Source organism: Schistocerca cancellata, chromosome 4, assembly GCF_023864275.1.
Source record: "Schistocerca cancellata isolate TAMUIC-IGC-003103 chromosome 4, iqSchCanc2.1, whole genome shotgun sequence".
Taxonomy (NCBI): Eukaryota; Metazoa; Arthropoda; class Insecta; order Orthoptera; family Acrididae; genus Schistocerca; species Schistocerca cancellata.
Window position 1 is genome coordinate 272,375,364 of NC_064629.1, and position 17,742 is coordinate 272,393,105.

Here is a 17,742-nt window from a genome sequence, read left to right on the forward strand (position 1 = left end):
TTCACTATGACCACCGGAGACGTCGACGAGATGCTGCAGCCGGAAAACGATGTGCTCAGTAGTTGCTAGCAGCAGTTCCTTTGGAACCTAAGCACCGTGTCCCCATGTACCGGCTTTTAGATCAGTTAGAGACCAAACGCGTGCATGGTAAACGCGTTCTTTTAGGTATACTCAGAGCCATAAGTCACATGGATTCACATCAAATGATCTTGCAGGCCATGCATCTAGAAAACCTCTGGCGATAACACGTTCGTGGAAAGTTTCATTAAGTAGATCTTTCACTAGACGAGCGATATGGGGTGATACTCCATCTTGCATTGAAACAGTGGATTCACAACAGTTTCGCTCTTCCAAAGCAGGAATCACTTCCTGTACAAGGAGGTCTCGATAACGTGTAGACGTCACGGTCCATCTGACAGGCCCTCTGATTGTATTCTCTTCAAAGTAGAACGGACCTAGAACAAAGGTGCTTGTGAATCCACACCACACAGTCACATACAGCGGGTACAATGGCTGTTCATGCACAACAGGCGATTTAACGGTGCCCCAAATTCGGCAGTTCTGTGTATTCACTGCACACTGTAATGTGCCTCGTCACTCCGTGGAATATTGCCCGGCCACAGGTAATCAACTTCTATCCGTGCCAGAAACCGAAGAGCAAGTTCAGAACGTTGCTGCTGATCATGAGGTTTCAATTACGTCTGGATCTTATGCACTACTGGCCATTAAAATTGCTACACCACGAAGATGACGTGCTACAGACGCGAAATTTAAACGACGGGAAGAAGATGCTGTGATATGCAAATGATTAGCTTTTCAGAGCATTCACACAAGGATGGCGCTGGTGGCGACACTTACAACGTGCTGACACGAGGAAAGTTTCCAACCGATTTCTCATACACAAACAGCAGTTGACCGGCGTTTCCTGGTGAAACGTTGTTGTGATTTCTCGTGTAAGGAGGAGAAATGCGTACCATCACGTTTCCGACTTTGATAAAGGTCGGATTGTAGCCTATCGCGATTGCGGTTTATCGTATCGCGACATTGCTGCTCGCGTTGGTCGAGATCCAATGACTGTTAGCAGAATATGGAATCGGTGGGTTCAGGAGGGTAATACGGAACGCCGTGCTGGATCCCAACGGCCTCGTATCACTAGCAGTCGAAATGACAGGCATCTTATCCGCATGGCTGTAACGGATCGTGCAGCCACGTCTCGATCCCTGAGTCAACAGATGGGGACGTTTTCAAGAGAACAACCATCTGCACGAACAGTTCGACGACGTTTGCAGCAGCATGGACTATCAGCTCGGAGACCATGGCTGCGGTTACCCTTGACGCTGCATCACAGACAGTAGCGCCTGCGATGGCGTACTCAGCGACGAACATGGGTGCACGAATGGCAAAACGTCATTTTTTCGGATGAATCCAGGTTCTGTTTACACCATCATGATGGTCGCATCCGTGTTTGGCGATATCGCAGTGAACGCACATTGGAAGCGTGTATTCGTCATCGCCATACTGGCGTATCAACCGGCGTGATAGTCTCGGTCACCTCTTGTTCGCATTGACGGCACTTTGAACAGTGGACGTTACATTTCAGATGTGTTACAACCCGTGGCTCTACCCTTCATTCGATCCCTGCGAAACCCTACATTTCAGCAGGATAATGCACCACCGCATGTTGCAGGTCCTGTACGGGCCTTTCTGGACACAGAAAATGTTCGACTGCTGCTCTGGCCAGCACATTCTCCAGATCTCTCACCACTTGAAAACGTCTGGTCAATGGTGGCCGAGCAACTGGCACGTCACAATACGCCAGTCACTACTCTTGATGAACTGTGGTATCGTGTTGAAGCTGCATTGGGCAGCTGTATCTGTACACGCCATCCAAGCTCTATCCATGCACCCAAATTGCGTGAAAATATAATCACATGTCAGTTCTAGTATAATATATTTGTCCAATGACTACCCGTTTATCATCTGCATTTCTTCTTGGTGTAACAATTTTAATGACCGTAGTGTACATGTACCAAAATAGACCGCAAACTTCCCGTGTAGTTGACCATAGGATGGACAGTTCTCATCACACTGCACGAGTACTAGGACTCCTCGGGGCACGTGCTGTATGGTCAGATACAGCAACAGCAACCTCGTCGGTAATTTCCAGCGGGATAGAACCCCTTCCCCTTCCAGGCGCCACACCATGTTCACCCGTGTTCTCGAATTTCATTATTATTTCTTTAAATCACTTAATGACACCGGACCTCTCCTCAGACCTTTCAGGCGGCGATACTTTCTCAGTACAGTACTGTAATTAGTGCAGCTCACTTAAAATTATTTCACTAACAGTGCGTGGTCCTCTTCTCGATATCCACATTGTTCACTCACGTTATGTCTTGCCAAATGACAGCTTGGAGGTCATACCATCATATAGTGTACAGCACCAGATTTGTATCTGGTCACCGCAGTTGAAACTAATTTGTTCTCCAGCGTAGCTGGCCGCGGTGGTCTAGCGGTTCTAGGCGCTCAGTCCGGAACCGCGCGACTGCTATGGTCGCAGGTTCGAATCCTGCCTCGGGCATGGATGTGTTCTAATGGTTCTAATGGCTCTGAGCACTATGGGACTTAACATCTATGGTCATCAGTCCCCTAGAACTTAGAACTACTTAAACCTAACTAACCTAAGGACAGCACACAACACCCAGTCATCACGAGGCAGAGAAACATGGATGTGTGTGATGTCCTTAGGTTAATTAGGTTTAAGTAGTTCTAAGTTCTAGGGGACTGATGACCACAGATGTTAAGTTCCATAGAGCTCAGAGCCATTTGAACCATTTCTCCAGCGTAAATCGGTTCTGCATTAATGAATTAGCGTATCTACTAAGTTTCGCTGCCGTACGATACTGACAGCCCACACTGGACCTGCGTAATAGCTGCACTTTTATTATAACCACCTGGTACATACGATAGATTTTGTCGGCTGATTAGACACTGTCTTTACAGATGAACGGGGTAGTAGAAGTTACGTTGCTGAATGACAGAATTGTGCCCACCTCTGCCGTGATCGTCGCTATGGATCGTGGGCTGGTCCGTTATCTTAGATAGCCCTTTTAACTGTGCCGAGTAAAGTTAGGCTGTCCCCTGGCTCCCTTGCGACGCGAGAACACGGAGTTCGGGCTGGTCAGCGGACTCAGTTAACCAGCAAGGAACTTAAGAGTTCGCTAGTGTGCGCTCCCTCCGGTTATCTCAGACACAGCAAGTCGGAGGAAAGCGGCATGTGGTCAATTTACGTGAGTACAGCAAACCAGCTGATGCAGAGTTACAAAATTCAATAAATAAAAGTAGAAATGATACGCTAATTTGACAAAGAAGAGTAAACGGATTTTCACACTCTGTATTTTTGTAAACTGCACATCCCATGTAAAGCAGCGTTTTCCGTGAGATCACTATTCCGGTTGCTATCACGAATTCTGTTGTGTTTAACTGCAGTCAAGTGGCGTGTTTCTGAAACTCAGTGGCAGTTGTTACTTTCCTATTGTGCAGGCAGGGCTGTCGTAGTGAATCGAGCTTTGTAGTAACAAAACTATCTAGTGGGTAGCATACTGCGTAAGACTGCATTTAACGTTTGGTGCAAAGCGTTAATTGTAGCGAATTTGAATTCGTGAATCGTATGGTGCCAACTGGTTTCACGCATATGTAGGGTAGAGTGTTATACCTAGAGCATACTGTACCCAGGAAGAAACTATGTTTTTTGTCGGTACTTCAGTCTGGTGACTAATTTTAGAATCACATGAAAGAATGCGTACTCGAGACCGCCATAAGCAGTTACCGCCAGTTTCTACAGTTTTTGTTGTTGCTGGACTTGAAGCTGTGTTTCTCGCAGCATTTGTAAATATTTAGTGTTCTACACATTTAAGTGCTGTGTAATCTATTAAAGCTATATGGAATATATTGTTAATTCTTCACGTACAGTAATTTATGGGGAGTAAAATGCTATATACAGAACTATTTATATGACATGTGGACAATTGAGCCATACTTCGTCGTCGTCGACCACCTTGTATCTTGAAATAGAAGAAGTTCTTTTACCATGTGGTACTTGCTAATGAACTGAGTTTCTTTAATGTCCAGATGATTTGTGTTGGTTTACAATACCTTCTGTTACAAAATGTATTTGACTTGTAACCTCTTTTTAATCATACTTGTGCTTAATTTCACTTCACTTATTGCTTATTGGTGTGGAGTAGAGTAATAATTTAACAGACAGACTGTTAAATACCGTATTGACAAGATTTTTTTCGATAACAATAATTTCAGTTTCAACTAAATATTGTTCCTAGGAGCATGAACATGTTGTATCGTGGAATATGTTTACACATTTGGAAAAACTTTAATTTTCCGAAATAATTTCTGTAATTTCAGTAGAAGACTGCAGCGCATAAGTAGTGATTGTCATTGTTTGAAAATGGAATAAAAAATATATTAAGCTTCTCTTGCAGGTCTGGCTAGAGCAAAAGTCTGGAAAGTGTACTAAGATACAACACTCCCCTCTACAGTTTGTTGTAGTGTTGCGGAATTCGTGTCGTAAGGACGCCTCTAAAATAAGTTACAATCGCGAAACACGCAATGTGCAACCAGCTCCTTTAGATTTTCAACAGTGGCTGATCAGGGAGCTGAACCATCTGGCATCTTTTGACACTATGCTGTGACAGAAAAATGGTGAAACGAAGATCAAACGTTAGTAATACACTGAAGTGACAAACCTCACGAGATACTTCTTAATATTTGCCCGGTGTAGCGCAGCAGCTAGACGTGGCACGGTGTCAAGTCGGTATACGTCCTCTACATAAATATTGGGCCATGCTGCCGCTGTAGTTGTCCATAATTGCAATAGGTTGCCGGTGCTGGATTTTGTACACGAACTGAACTCTCAATTATGTGCCATAAATGTTCGATGATATTCATTTCGGACGATTAGCGGGGCCAGATCATTCACTCAAATTGTCCAACTGGGACGGAGCTGACGTCCGAGCTGGTCCCACAGACATTTTGTCAAAGACGGATATAGGGATCTTGCTGGGCAGGGGAGTACCTCAGCATCACGCAGAAAATTCTCAGAGTCACGTGCCATGTGTGGATGAACACTGTGAAAAATGACACTTCTGTACCGGCGTATGAGAGGTAACACATGAAGACGTAGGATGTCCATAACGTACCGTTGTTTCGTCAGAGGTCTACATCTACATCTACATGGTTACTCTGCAATTCACACTTAAGCAGCTAGCTCTTTATTCGCACGAAGTAATGGCCGCTATCGACAGGGGATCACAAGTTGATTCCGTATTTCTAGATTTGCGGAAAGCTTTTGACACCGTTCTTCACAAGAGACTTCTAATCAAGCTGCGGGCCTATGGGGTATCGTCTCAGTTGTGCGACTGGATTCGTGATTTCCTGTCAGGAAGGTCGCAGTTCGTAGTAATAGACGGCAAATCATCGAGTAAATCTGACGTGATATCACGTGTTCCCCAGGGAAGCGTCCTGGGACCTCTGCTGTTCCTGATCTATATAAATGACCTGGGTGACAATCTGAGCAGTTCTCTTAGGTTGTTCGCAGACGATGCTGTAATTTACCGTCTAGTAAGGTCATCCGAAGACCAGTATCAGTTGCAGAGCGATTTAGAAAAGATTACTGTATGGTGTGGCAGGTGGCAGTTGACGCTAAATAACGAAAAGTGTGAGGTGATCCACATGAGTTCTAAAAGAAATCCGTTGGAATTCGATTACTCGATAAATAGTACAATTCTCAAGGCTGTCAATTCAACTAAGTACCTGGGTGTTAAAATTACGAACAACTTCAGTTGGAAAGACCACATAGATAATATTATGGGGAAGGCGAGCCAAAGATTGCGTTTAATTGGCAGGACACTTGGAATGCAACAAGTCCACTAAAGAGACAGCTTACACTACACTCGTTCGTCCTCTGTTAGAATATTGCTGCGCGATGTGGGATCCTTACCAGGTGGGATTGACGGAGGACATCGAAAGGGTGCAAAAAAGGGCAGCTCGTTTTGTATTATCACGTAATAGGGGAGAGAGTGTGGCAGATATGATACGCGAGTTGGGATGGAAGTCATTAAAGCAAAGACGTTTTTCGTCGCGGCGAGATCTATTTACGAAATTTCAGTCACCATCTTTCTCTTCCAAATGCGAAAATATTTTGTTGAGCCCAACCTACATAGGTAGGAATGATCATCAAAATAAAATAAGAGAAATCAGAGCTCGAACAGAAAGGTTTAGGTACTCGTTTTTCCCGCGCGCTGTTCGGGAGTGGAATGGTAGAGAGATAGTATGGTTGTGGTTCGATGAACCCTCTGTCAAGCACTTAAATGTGAATTGCAGAGTAATCATGTAGATGTAGATGTAGATGTAGAAGTGCCTGGCAGAGGGTTCATCGAACCATTTTCATACTACTTCTCTACCATTCCACTATCGAATGGCGCGTGGGAAAAATGAACACCTGAATCTTTCCGTTCGAGCTCTGATTTCTCTTATTTTATTGTGATGATCATTTCTCCCTACGTAGGTGGGTGTCAACAAAATATTTTCGCATTCGGCAGAGAAAGCTAGTGATTGAAATTTGGTAAATAGATCTCGCCGCAAAGAAAACAGCCTTTGTTTTAGGGACTGCCACCCCAACTTGCGTATCATATCAGTGACACTCTCACCCCTATTGCTCCATAACACGAAACGAGCTGCCCCTCTTTGCACTTTTTCGATGTCCTCCGTAAATACTACCTGGTAAGGATCCCACACCGCGCAGCAACATTCCAGCAGAGGACGGACAAGTGTAATGTAGGCTGTCTCTTTAGTGGGTATGTCGCATCTTCTAAGTGTTCTGCCAACAAAGCGCAGTCTTTATTTCGCCTTCCCCACAATATTATCTGTGTGGTCTTTCCAACTGAAGTTGCTCGTAATCTTAATTTCCAGGTATTTAGTCGAATTGGCAGCCCTTAGATTTGTGCGATTTATCGTATACCCAAAATTTATCGAATTTCTTTTAGTAACCCTTGTGGATGACCTCGGACGTTTCTTTATTTAGTGCCAATTGCCACTTTTCGGACCATCCAGAAATTCTCTCTAGATCATTGTGTAATTGGAATTGATCTTCTGATAATTTTATAGTTCTACTAGACGGTAAATTACAGCGTCATCTGAAAACAATCTAAGGGGGCTGCTGAGATTATCACCTAGATTATTTATGTAAATCAGGAATAGCAGAGGGCCTATGACACTATCTTGGGGAACGCCATATATCACTTCAGTTCCACTCGATGATTTACCGCCTATCATTACGAACTGTGACCTCTCTGAGAGTAAATCACGAATCCAGTCACACAACTGAGATGATATTCCATGTGAACGCAATTTAATTAATAGTCGCTTGTGAGGAACGGTATCAAAATACTTCTGGAAATCTAGGGATATGGAATCGATCTGAGATCCCTTGTCGACAGCACTCATTACTTCATGAGAATAAAGAGCTAGCTGAGTTGCACAAGAACGATATTTTCTGAATTCGTGTTGGTTATGTATCAATAAGTCATTTTCTTCAAAGTGATTCATAATGTTCGAGTACAGTATATGCTCCAAAATCCTACTGTAAATTGAGGTCAGTGATATGGGTCGCTCGATCACGACCAGTCGTGACCTGAAGTCATACCCCGATGGATTCCCCCACCATGACGCCACGAGTGACACCAATCTCTCCTAAACAATGGAATAGTAGGACATCTCCCCAGCTCATCGCCATTTTCGCTGACGGTGGTCACCTGGGATAGCACAGAAACGTGATTCGTCGCTGAACGCATTGCGACGCCATTCCGCAGCAGTTCATGCTTTCTGGTTGCGGTACCACCACAAACGCTGCCGTTTATATTGCGGTGTTAACCGCAGCCTACGCGCGCCGCGGTGACAACTCTGAACATGAATAAGATTAATGCACTCTGATGGTCGTTCTACCTGTCACAGAAAATTGCACACCTATGGTGTGTATGTGTACGAAGTCGCATTGACATCTGACCATGTCTTCAGGGTGCTTCACTTCTTTTGTCGAGCAGTGTGTTTCCAAACTACCGATGGCCCAAGGGAAGGGTGGTGGGGGTGTGGACGAGTTATGACATCGACTACAAAAGAAGCATTTTATTAATCGCATTTACATTTTTGTATATTTGAAACTTTATCAGCTAATTTTTGGAGGATAAAGTAAAATGAAAACTAAGAATCTCGATAATTTAAAAGAATTCTAGAAATTTGCAAGCTACGAGTGTGTTTAACAAAGTTAATTCTCAGGTTCTCGCTCTCGCAACATTTGTCAAGGATTCCCATAAACTCGACAAAGTTGATTGTGGGTGACTGACTTGCTTTACTCACAACGTTAATTTGAAACAGAACATCATACCATGTCACGAGAGAAACAATGAAGCTGAAGTCTTTTAATTGTCCTCCTAGTGTTGTCGCTTCGTGTGACACCGCAGCATCTCTTTGTTCAGTAGCATCGGCCAAGGAAACCAAAGCGTCATGCATTTCGCATAATTGATAACGGACCGCTTTGACGCTATCAATTCGAGCTTCCCAGCGTGTGTCACTTACATTTTTCAGGGTGTATATCTTCAAATGGTCGGTCAAAATTTTCCATCTATTTACCGATCCAGCAAATAGATTAAACATTTTCTGTAACATTCCGAACAGTGTCACGGATTTAACTGATGATTTTGCCGCACCACACTACCAAATTATAACTATGGCATCCACATGGCACAAAAAAAGCTAGTGGATTTAACTTCTTAATTCTGTTCTGGACGCCTTTATTTTTCCCCTTCGTGTTCGCGCCGTTATCGTAGCCCTGTCCTCTGCAGTCATTAATGTTAAAGTCAAGATCACTCAATGTTTTTAAAATGCTTTATGTGAGACCTTCACCGGTTGTATCATCTATTTGCAGAAATGAGATGAAATGTTCTTTTACACTTGCGCCATCCTCTGTTATGTCGGCGCATCTTAAAGTTATCGAAAGTTGTTCTTTGTGGCTTATATCTGGAGTACAGTCAACTATGATTGCATAATACTTTGAACCCTTTATGCGGGATACGATTGTAGACATAACGTGTGATGCCATGAGTTCTATTAATTCATTTTGTATATTTTTGCCGCAATTATGGTCAGCCAAATCACCACTCAATGCCAGTCTGACGTGCTCTTCCATGATTGGATCAAACTTTGCCAATAACTGTACAAGACCTAAGAATTTTCCATTATTTGGGGTAAATAATTTATCTGATAACCCCCTGAATGCCGTGTTATTTTCAGCCAAATACAAAGTAATGTGGTTCAAATGGCTCTGAGCACTATGGGACTCAACATCTTAGGTCATAAGTCCCCTAGAACTTAGAACTACTTAAACCTAACTAACCTAAGGACATCACACACACCCATGCCCGAGGCAGGATTGGAACCTGCGACCGTAGCAGTCCCGCGGTTCCGGACTGCAGCGCCAGAACCTCTAGACCACCGCGGCCGGCTGTCCATTCAGAGGCTGAACATATCTGCTACCAGTAACAAATGCGACACGGTTAATGGGTCCACAGGTAGCACTAGCAAACCACAGAACGCTGAGTAAACAGTGACAAAAAGGGGAAGCACGCCGAAAAAAAAAGAGAACTGAGGAACACTGGCTCCCCAAGGCGGAAGTGACTGAAGGAGGCAGATTTAAAAGCCTGCGTAGCCATCGCCTCTATATCTGTGGTCACAGTCTGGAGACAAATGAAACAATGATAAAGGTGAAAGCTCATTTCGATTTTTTATTGCGTAAATTTTGATGTTGTCAAAGTTGTGATAGTTTGTTGCAAAGATAGTTCTTAAATCAATTACATGACACTTAAATCCCTTAAGTTTTTACATGAATGTTTGTCAGATGTTATATTTCTTTAAACCGTAATATCTTAGTATTTATGCTGAAGGGATGTACTAACCACTTACGTAAACAAATTATTATTATTTTATCAAAACTTTTTATATATTTCATTATTATTATAACAAATATAAATGTAGGCATCTGTGCCACATTATAGGTGGGTGGGGAGGAAGGGGGTGGGGGCTTGGCGTTACGGCAAAATTAAATTTGGGATTGGATTGCGCGGGAGAAAGACTGTAACAAACTATGGCAGCTCCTCCCCCGTCCCCCACCTAGTCCCACGCTCGTCTTAAGTAGTGTGTAATTCTCCAATAAACAAATCAGCTGCAGCAGACGATCTTCCAGTGATACTCTAAGACACCACCAGGACATTGTTGTAGTCACATCAACCAAAATCTCAAAATAAATATTTAAAGGGGGTGTTCAGTGGCCGAAGCATGTAACAAGAAGTGATTCAGCGTAAGAATTGTAATCGAGGCAGTACAGTTGTGTTATTGAAGTGCAACCATGAACGCTGCATCTCATGTTGGCTATATGCATAATTTTAAAAGGAGAAGTCGTACCAACGCTGGTTAAAGACGGTACAATTGTTATGGTCCCAAAATCTAGCGGATTAGAGAAGATGATAATATCAGCCCTTTTGCAGTGTTGAACGCTGATTACAAGATTGTAACTGGGGCACTGAAACAAAAGATTTGTTCAGGTCTTAGAGAAAGTACTTCAACGATACAAGTAGTGTTTCCCAGAATGTTCGATCCTGCACACTCTAGTTGAATACTGAGACGTATTAGTGATCACGTCGGTTACAAAAATAAAAAGTACACTGGTGTTTTTAGACTTTTGAAAGATATTTGATCGTGTGAGTTACGTCTATCTAGAAGAAGTTAAGAAGAGAATGGGATTTGGAGAAACTATAATTAAGGTAACAGGGGATATGGTTAGCGGAGAGCCAGATCGTGCGTGAAAATGGGCAGCTTACTATAGACAACTATACTATAATTGTAAAATTGACTTACTATGATTATAAAACTTTCTTGTAGAATATCATACCGAGAGACTGCAATTATGATCCGCGGAACATGCAAATAGCTAAACTAAACGGAACTCCACTTAAGATACAGTGCCAAGGTGTACACAGAAGCCTCTTGTCGATGATGTTGTTTATTATCAATGTACTGGCTTTCCTAAGACGCCTGAGTGCGTAGTTGACATGTATGTAATCACAGCGAAAGAAGAACTTGATAAGCTCATTAACTTGCAATTCACTTTCATTAACGTGTTCTGCACGTCATTTCCAAGGGAAAGCTACCCATATTGTTCTTCCATTAGATTCCGATGCTGTCGTCAAATTGGGATTAGCAGCTAACGTAACACATCACATTTTGAAGATGGCTCAGAAACAGTATATTGAACCGTTAACTTTGCCCCAAAATACTGCAGAAAATGACTTTACAATTTTCAACTGCTAATGTAGCATATTTTTATTTTTGCTATATCACGAACGCTACGTGTATGTTTTATCGAATTACACTCACTCTCTCGATCTCTCTCTCTCTCTCTGTCTACACACACACACACACACACACACACACACAGAGAGAGAGAGAGAGAGAGAGAGAGAGAATCAGTATAATAAAGTGGCATTAATTAGATATCGGAAGAGGTCGGATGTATTTCCCAGGTATTTCACAAATTTCTTCGAAAAAATGAAACACGCCTTCTTTAGGAAGCAGTGAATTCATCAAATTATCTAACACCAGATCGGCGGAGAAAATTAGAGCATTGTTAAAAACTACGTGATGGTTTGTGCCTTATGAAGAGAGTAGACTTCTAGGGATTTGAGGGCAAGCCAACTACTTCCATGCATCTCTCGAGCGAGAAGCTGCAGTGGTATTCTAATCCCCCAAACCTCTCCTGCTGTCTTTGATTGAGATTTGCGGAGATTTCCCTATATCATTTTGGTGAACTGATTTTTCCATAAACAGACTACGGCCGCTTCCTTTTTCCCTGTTCCTCGAACTGACTTCATGTTCCGTCTCTAACGACCTCAGTGGTGACGAGACGGTTAGGCTTAATGTGCTTTCGTATAGATGTGTACCGATAGGCTAACTAACATGTGTGACTCTTGTTTTCACCAAAACTTTGCGCTCTACGTGCTGGCAGGTCACCGCCAGAGAGTAACATGCACAAAATAATACTGAAATCATTTTCGCTCTGACAGTTGCTTAATTTATTAAGAAGTGGTGGACAGTCTGTGGTCGGTGGGAGGTTTTTGTGATGGATGCCTGTTCCTTTGTGCAGCAACTGACCCACCCAAGCCATCTGAGACCGGAAGTGAAATCTTACTCCTCATTGCCACCAACAGAGCGCGTCCGTCCGCGAACTCCTCTTAGCTGACGTCCGCCTGCATCCTGTGTTTATACACTCCTGGAAATGGAAAAAAGAACACATTGACACCGGTGTGTCAGATCCACCATACTTGCTCCGGACACTGCGAGAGGGCTGTACAAGCAATGATCACACGCACGGCACAGCGGACACACCAGGAACCGCGGTGTTGGCCGTCGAATGGCGCTAGCTGCGCAGCATTTGTGCACCGCCGCCGTCAGTGTCAGCCAGTTTGCCGTGGCATACGGAGCTCCATCGCAGTCTTTAACACTGGTAGCATGCCGCGACAGCGTGGACGTGAACCGTATGTGCAGTTGACGGACTTTGAGCGAGGGCGTATAGTGGGCATGCGGGAGGCCGGGTGGACGTACCGCCGAATTGCTCAACACGTGGGGCGTGAGGTCTCCACAGTACATCGGTGTTGTCGCCAGTGGTCGGCGGAAGGTGCACGTGCCCGTCGACCTGGGACCGGACCGCAGCGACGCACGGATGCACGCCAAGACCGTAGGATCCTACGCAGTGCCGTAGGTGACCGCACCGCCACTTCCCAGCCAATTAGGGACACTGTTGCTCCTGGGGTATCGGCGAGGACCATTCGCAACCGTCTCCATGAAGCTGGGCTACGGTCCCGCACACCGTTAGGCCGTCTTCCGCTCACGCCCCAACATCGTGCAGCCCGCCTCCAGTGGTGTCGCGACAGACGTGAATGGTGGGACGAATGGAGACGTGTCGTCTTCAGCGATGAGAGTCACTTCTGCCTTGGTGCCAATGATGGTCGTATGCGTGTTTGGCGCCGTGCAGGTGAGCGCCACAATCAGGACTGCATACGACCGAGGCACACAGGGCCAACACCCGGCATCATGGTGTGGGGAGCGATCTCCTACACTGGCCGTACACCACTGGTGATCGTCGAGGGGACACTGAATAGTGCACGGTACATCCAAACCGTCATCGAACCCATCGTTCTACCATTCCTAGACCGGCAAGGGAACTTGCTGTTCCAACAGGACAATGCACGTCCGCATGTATCCCGTGCCACCCAACGTGCTCTAGAAGGTGTAAGTCAACTACCCTGGCCAGCAAGATCTCCAATGCCCGCATCTCGTGGTCGTGCGGTAGCGTTCTAGCTTCCCACGCCCGGGTTCCCGGGTTCGATTCCCGGCGGGGTCAGGGATTTTCTCTGCCTCGTGATGGCTGGGTGTTGTGTGCTGTCCTTAGGTTAGTTAGGTTTAAGTAGTTCTAAGTTCTAGGGGACTGATGACCATAGATGTTAAGTCCCATAGTGCTCAGAGCCATTTCAGCAAGATCTCCGGATCTGTCCCCCATTGAGCATGTTTGGGACTGGATGAAGCGTCGTCTCACGCGGTCTGCACGTCCAGCACGAACGCTGGTGCAACTGAGGCGCCAGGTGGAAATGGCATGGCAAGCCGTTCCACAGGACTACATCCAGCATCTCTACGATCGTCTCCATGGGAGAATAGCAGTCTGCATTGCTGCGAAAGGTGGATATACACTGTAGTAGTGCCGACATTGTGCATGCTCTGTTACCTGTGTCTATGTGCCTGTGGTTCTGTCAGTGTGATCATGTGATGTATCTGACCCCAGGAATGTGTCAATAAAGTTTCCCCTTCCTGGGACAATGAATTCACGGTGTTCTTATTTCAATTTCCAGGAGTGTAGATTGAGAACTCTTTTTCTTACTCTTCACCAAATTAATCGAGTTTTAATTGCCAAGTGCAAAGCTACAAAATATAGGTTGCTTTTGAGAGAAGCTTGTATATTTGAGGTTGAAGAAACTGTTATTTTGGTAATGGAGGGAAGGGTGGGAGGATAATATTATACATGGAGTGCATTACACATGTTAATTACGTGTGCATTCTACATGTTAATTACGAGAAACGTAAGTAACCGGATTCGGAAATGTAAAAAGCTATACAATTAAAAGTCCCTGAAGCCGACTCATCGATGAGATGACGGCTTTTGAAGGCAACATTTCTAGAAACTGTATTTATATGTCACAGTGGCTTGTGACACACTGAACCATCGCCTCCTCCCCATGGAAGAAAGTTCTGTAACAATATATTGACAAAGGGGTGTTTTCTGTAACAATACATTGACATAGGTATGTTTCCTGTTTCTGCAGAAATATGCTGCAGAGCAGTAGCTTCTTTGATGAGCTCCAAGGACAAACAAGCAGATGACGACGACGGAAGGAAGGCCTGTCCTTGGTTGCGTGCTTACCGTAATAATGATTATGTTGTCGATGTCTTCCGTTCAAAGACTGGTTTGGTGCAGCTTTCCACGAGAGCTTATAACAAACCACATCCACTTGAAACTGCTTACTGTAGGCAAGCCTTGCACTCCATGTATAATATTATCCTCCCACCCTTCCCTCCATTACCAAAATGACAGTTTCTTCAACCTCAAGACGTGTCCTCTCAATCGATCACTTCTTTTAGTCAAGTTATGCCGTAAATTTATTTTCTCCACAATACAGTTCAGTACCCCGTCAATAGTTATTCGATCTACCCACGTAATCTTCAGTAGTCTCCTATAATAGCACACTTCAAACGGTTCTGTTCTTTATTTATCTGAACTGTGTATTGTCTGTGTTTTCTCTTCTGCGCAGGGTTACAGTCCAGATAAATATCTTGAGGAAAGATTTCGTAACAGTTAAATTTATATTCTCTGTTACAGAATTCCTCTTTTTCAGAGATACTTTTATCGATGCCACTATCAGTATTTTATATCCTCTCTACTTCGGCCATCGTCAGTTATTTTGCTGCTCAAATAGCAAAATTCATGTAAAACTCTTAGTAGTACTGACGATTTAGGAAATGGAAGACCAAGAGGGGCTGAGGTGTGAATTGATAGGCCATTTGCCTAGTAAGCAGGATACGTGGGTTCTAATACTAGCCCTGGCACAGATTTTAATTCATTACTTCAGTTTCTATCCTTCGCGAAGATTTTAGAATATCATTTGCTAACCTCAGTCCCTCGGCGTCATCTGATTTAATTAGACTATATTCGATTGCGCTTCTTTACTTTTTTTGGTTTTCCGGAAATAACCTCTTTTCAAGGCTCTATCCATTTCGTCCAACTGCTCTTCCAAGTCATTTGCCGTCTCTGGCCGAATTACAGTCTTATCGGCAAAATTTCTCTACCTTGAAGTTTAATTCCCTTACCAGATTTCATCATGGTTTCCTTTGCTGCTTGCTCAGTGAACAGATTGAATGACATTGAGGACGGACTGCAACCCTGTCTCATTCCCTTCTCAACCAGTGAATAATGTTTATCTCTTATAACAATGATCAATCTCTGCTTAAAGGAACGCTGAGAATGCTCAACTGTGTGTGAATTCCTAAGGGACCAAACTGCTTAGGTCATTGGCCCCTAGACTTACACACTACTTAAACTAACTTAAAGTAACTTATACTAAGAACGACACACACACCCATGGCCAAGGGAGGACTCGAATCTCCAGCGGGAGTAGCCGCGCAGTCCGTGAGATGACAAAAGCAACGCTGAAATTAGTTTATACTGATGATAGTGCTATCATGCTATCGCCAATTACACAAAGGACGTTGAAACAATTGAACAAAAGTTCTCTGAAGCTCTGTGTGTTCTTATTGCCTATTAAAGGAGAACCATCCGATATCAAATTCATTTAAAATGCATACTTATAATTTAAATCTTACGAAAAAATATGTATCCCGAGTGTGAGAGTGACCTAGGAAGTAATTTCACTTGATCACTGACTATTATTCTACATTGTGCCGTTCACTGTTCACACGGAAAGCGAAAATGTGATACAAGGAAACAACATGGTGCGAAAACTGATAGAATGTAGTATTCATAATCAAGCACAGTGTTATTCTGCAGCCAAATACGTGTAAATCGAGTGCACTACATCAAGTAATGCGAAAACAGTGAACCTGACTTACAACGAGAAATGACGTGTTGTCACAGTCTGCCTACATGAGTAACATGTTGATTAGTGCTTCGAACATTAGTCAATGGCTAACACCGGACGACAAGATTCCTGCTGGCTGTATGGAGGAGTGGGCGGTTTCGTGGGCACGCATTACAGCAGTTCTTGTGATACTTTACAACTCCAGGGTGCAAATCCTCAGTAGAGGAGATACGTCTTCGGATGATGTCTTCCCATGCATCATTTCTCTCCTGTGCACGAACTGTAATTGTATTGTCGTAACTGAAAGATCAAACAGTGTCAAGCTTTAGCCGCAATTACTGTTTTTTTCTTCTTCTCTTTATCAAGAAATACGTCGTCAACAGCTCCCGCACAAAGTTGACATTATTAAAATCAAGTTTCACTTCTTCGAAATTTCTTCACTAATAGCAAATTCCTTGACATCAGCTGTATTGGGTATAGATCTGCTATCAAATTACGATATATGAACATTTCTGCCGGAGCAGGACTCGGATATAGATTTGACGGTTACTGCAAGCGGTAGCCAAACCACTTCGGCTATCTGTACTCGCTTCCCAGACCCACCCAAATTTACATATGACACATTGTCTGCATCCTTATATTGTAGTCCATTAAATTCATCGCATAATGCTCGCAACAGTACTTGGATGCCCCCAACAGGGATAATTAAAGGACGGGGAGGTGAGACTAAAGTAGTTATCGTCGTGTGCCTGCGTAGGCTTGCAATACTTACATGCATGTCTGAAAGATCAGACACTGTAGACGATCCACAGCTGTAAGGATGTAGACAGTGTGACGTATGTAAGTTGGGGTTGGTCCGAAAAGCGCGCACGGATAGCCGAAGTTGTTAAGGTGACCGCTCTCGTAAGGTGGGACATCCGGATTGAGTCCCAGCTTGCCACAAATTTTCATACATCACTCTTGATTAGTAGATCTATAACTAATACAGCAGTCAGCGAATACATTTCGAAGTATTTCATACAGCTATGGGCTCGTCAACATTATAAGTAAAAATAAAAAATAAAAAGTCACTTCAGCTGAACTCAAACATAGGGTTCCATGTGACGTTGAAGGCTAATCCTCTGAAACAGTTTATCCCCGAAATATTTTAACTGACCTACCTCTGTTGTATTCTCTTCTGCAAGATGCCTGAACACCGCCGTCTTTTTTTTTTTATTCTTTCTACCTTCAACTACCCATTTTTTCTCAAGTAACTTGCATTTACCAATCCACAAACTCTTGCCTACCATTATATACGCTGAGGTGACAAGTCATGGGATATCTTCTAACATCGCGTCAGATCTTTTGACCGGCATAGTGCAGCAACTCAACGTGGCATGAACTCAACAAGTTGTTGGAAGTTACTTGCAGAAATATTGAGCCAGGCTGCCTTTATAGCCGTCCATAATTGCGAAATTACGTCCCATAAATGTTC

At 43.8% G+C, this 17,742-nt stretch overlaps 1 protein-coding gene across 1 annotated transcript in view; it reads left to right on the plus strand.

Moving 5' to 3' along the window:
• Window positions 1-17,742, plus strand: part of LOC126184094 (beta-galactosidase-like) — a 236,137-nt gene that overhangs the window by 21,371 nt on the left and 197,024 nt on the right.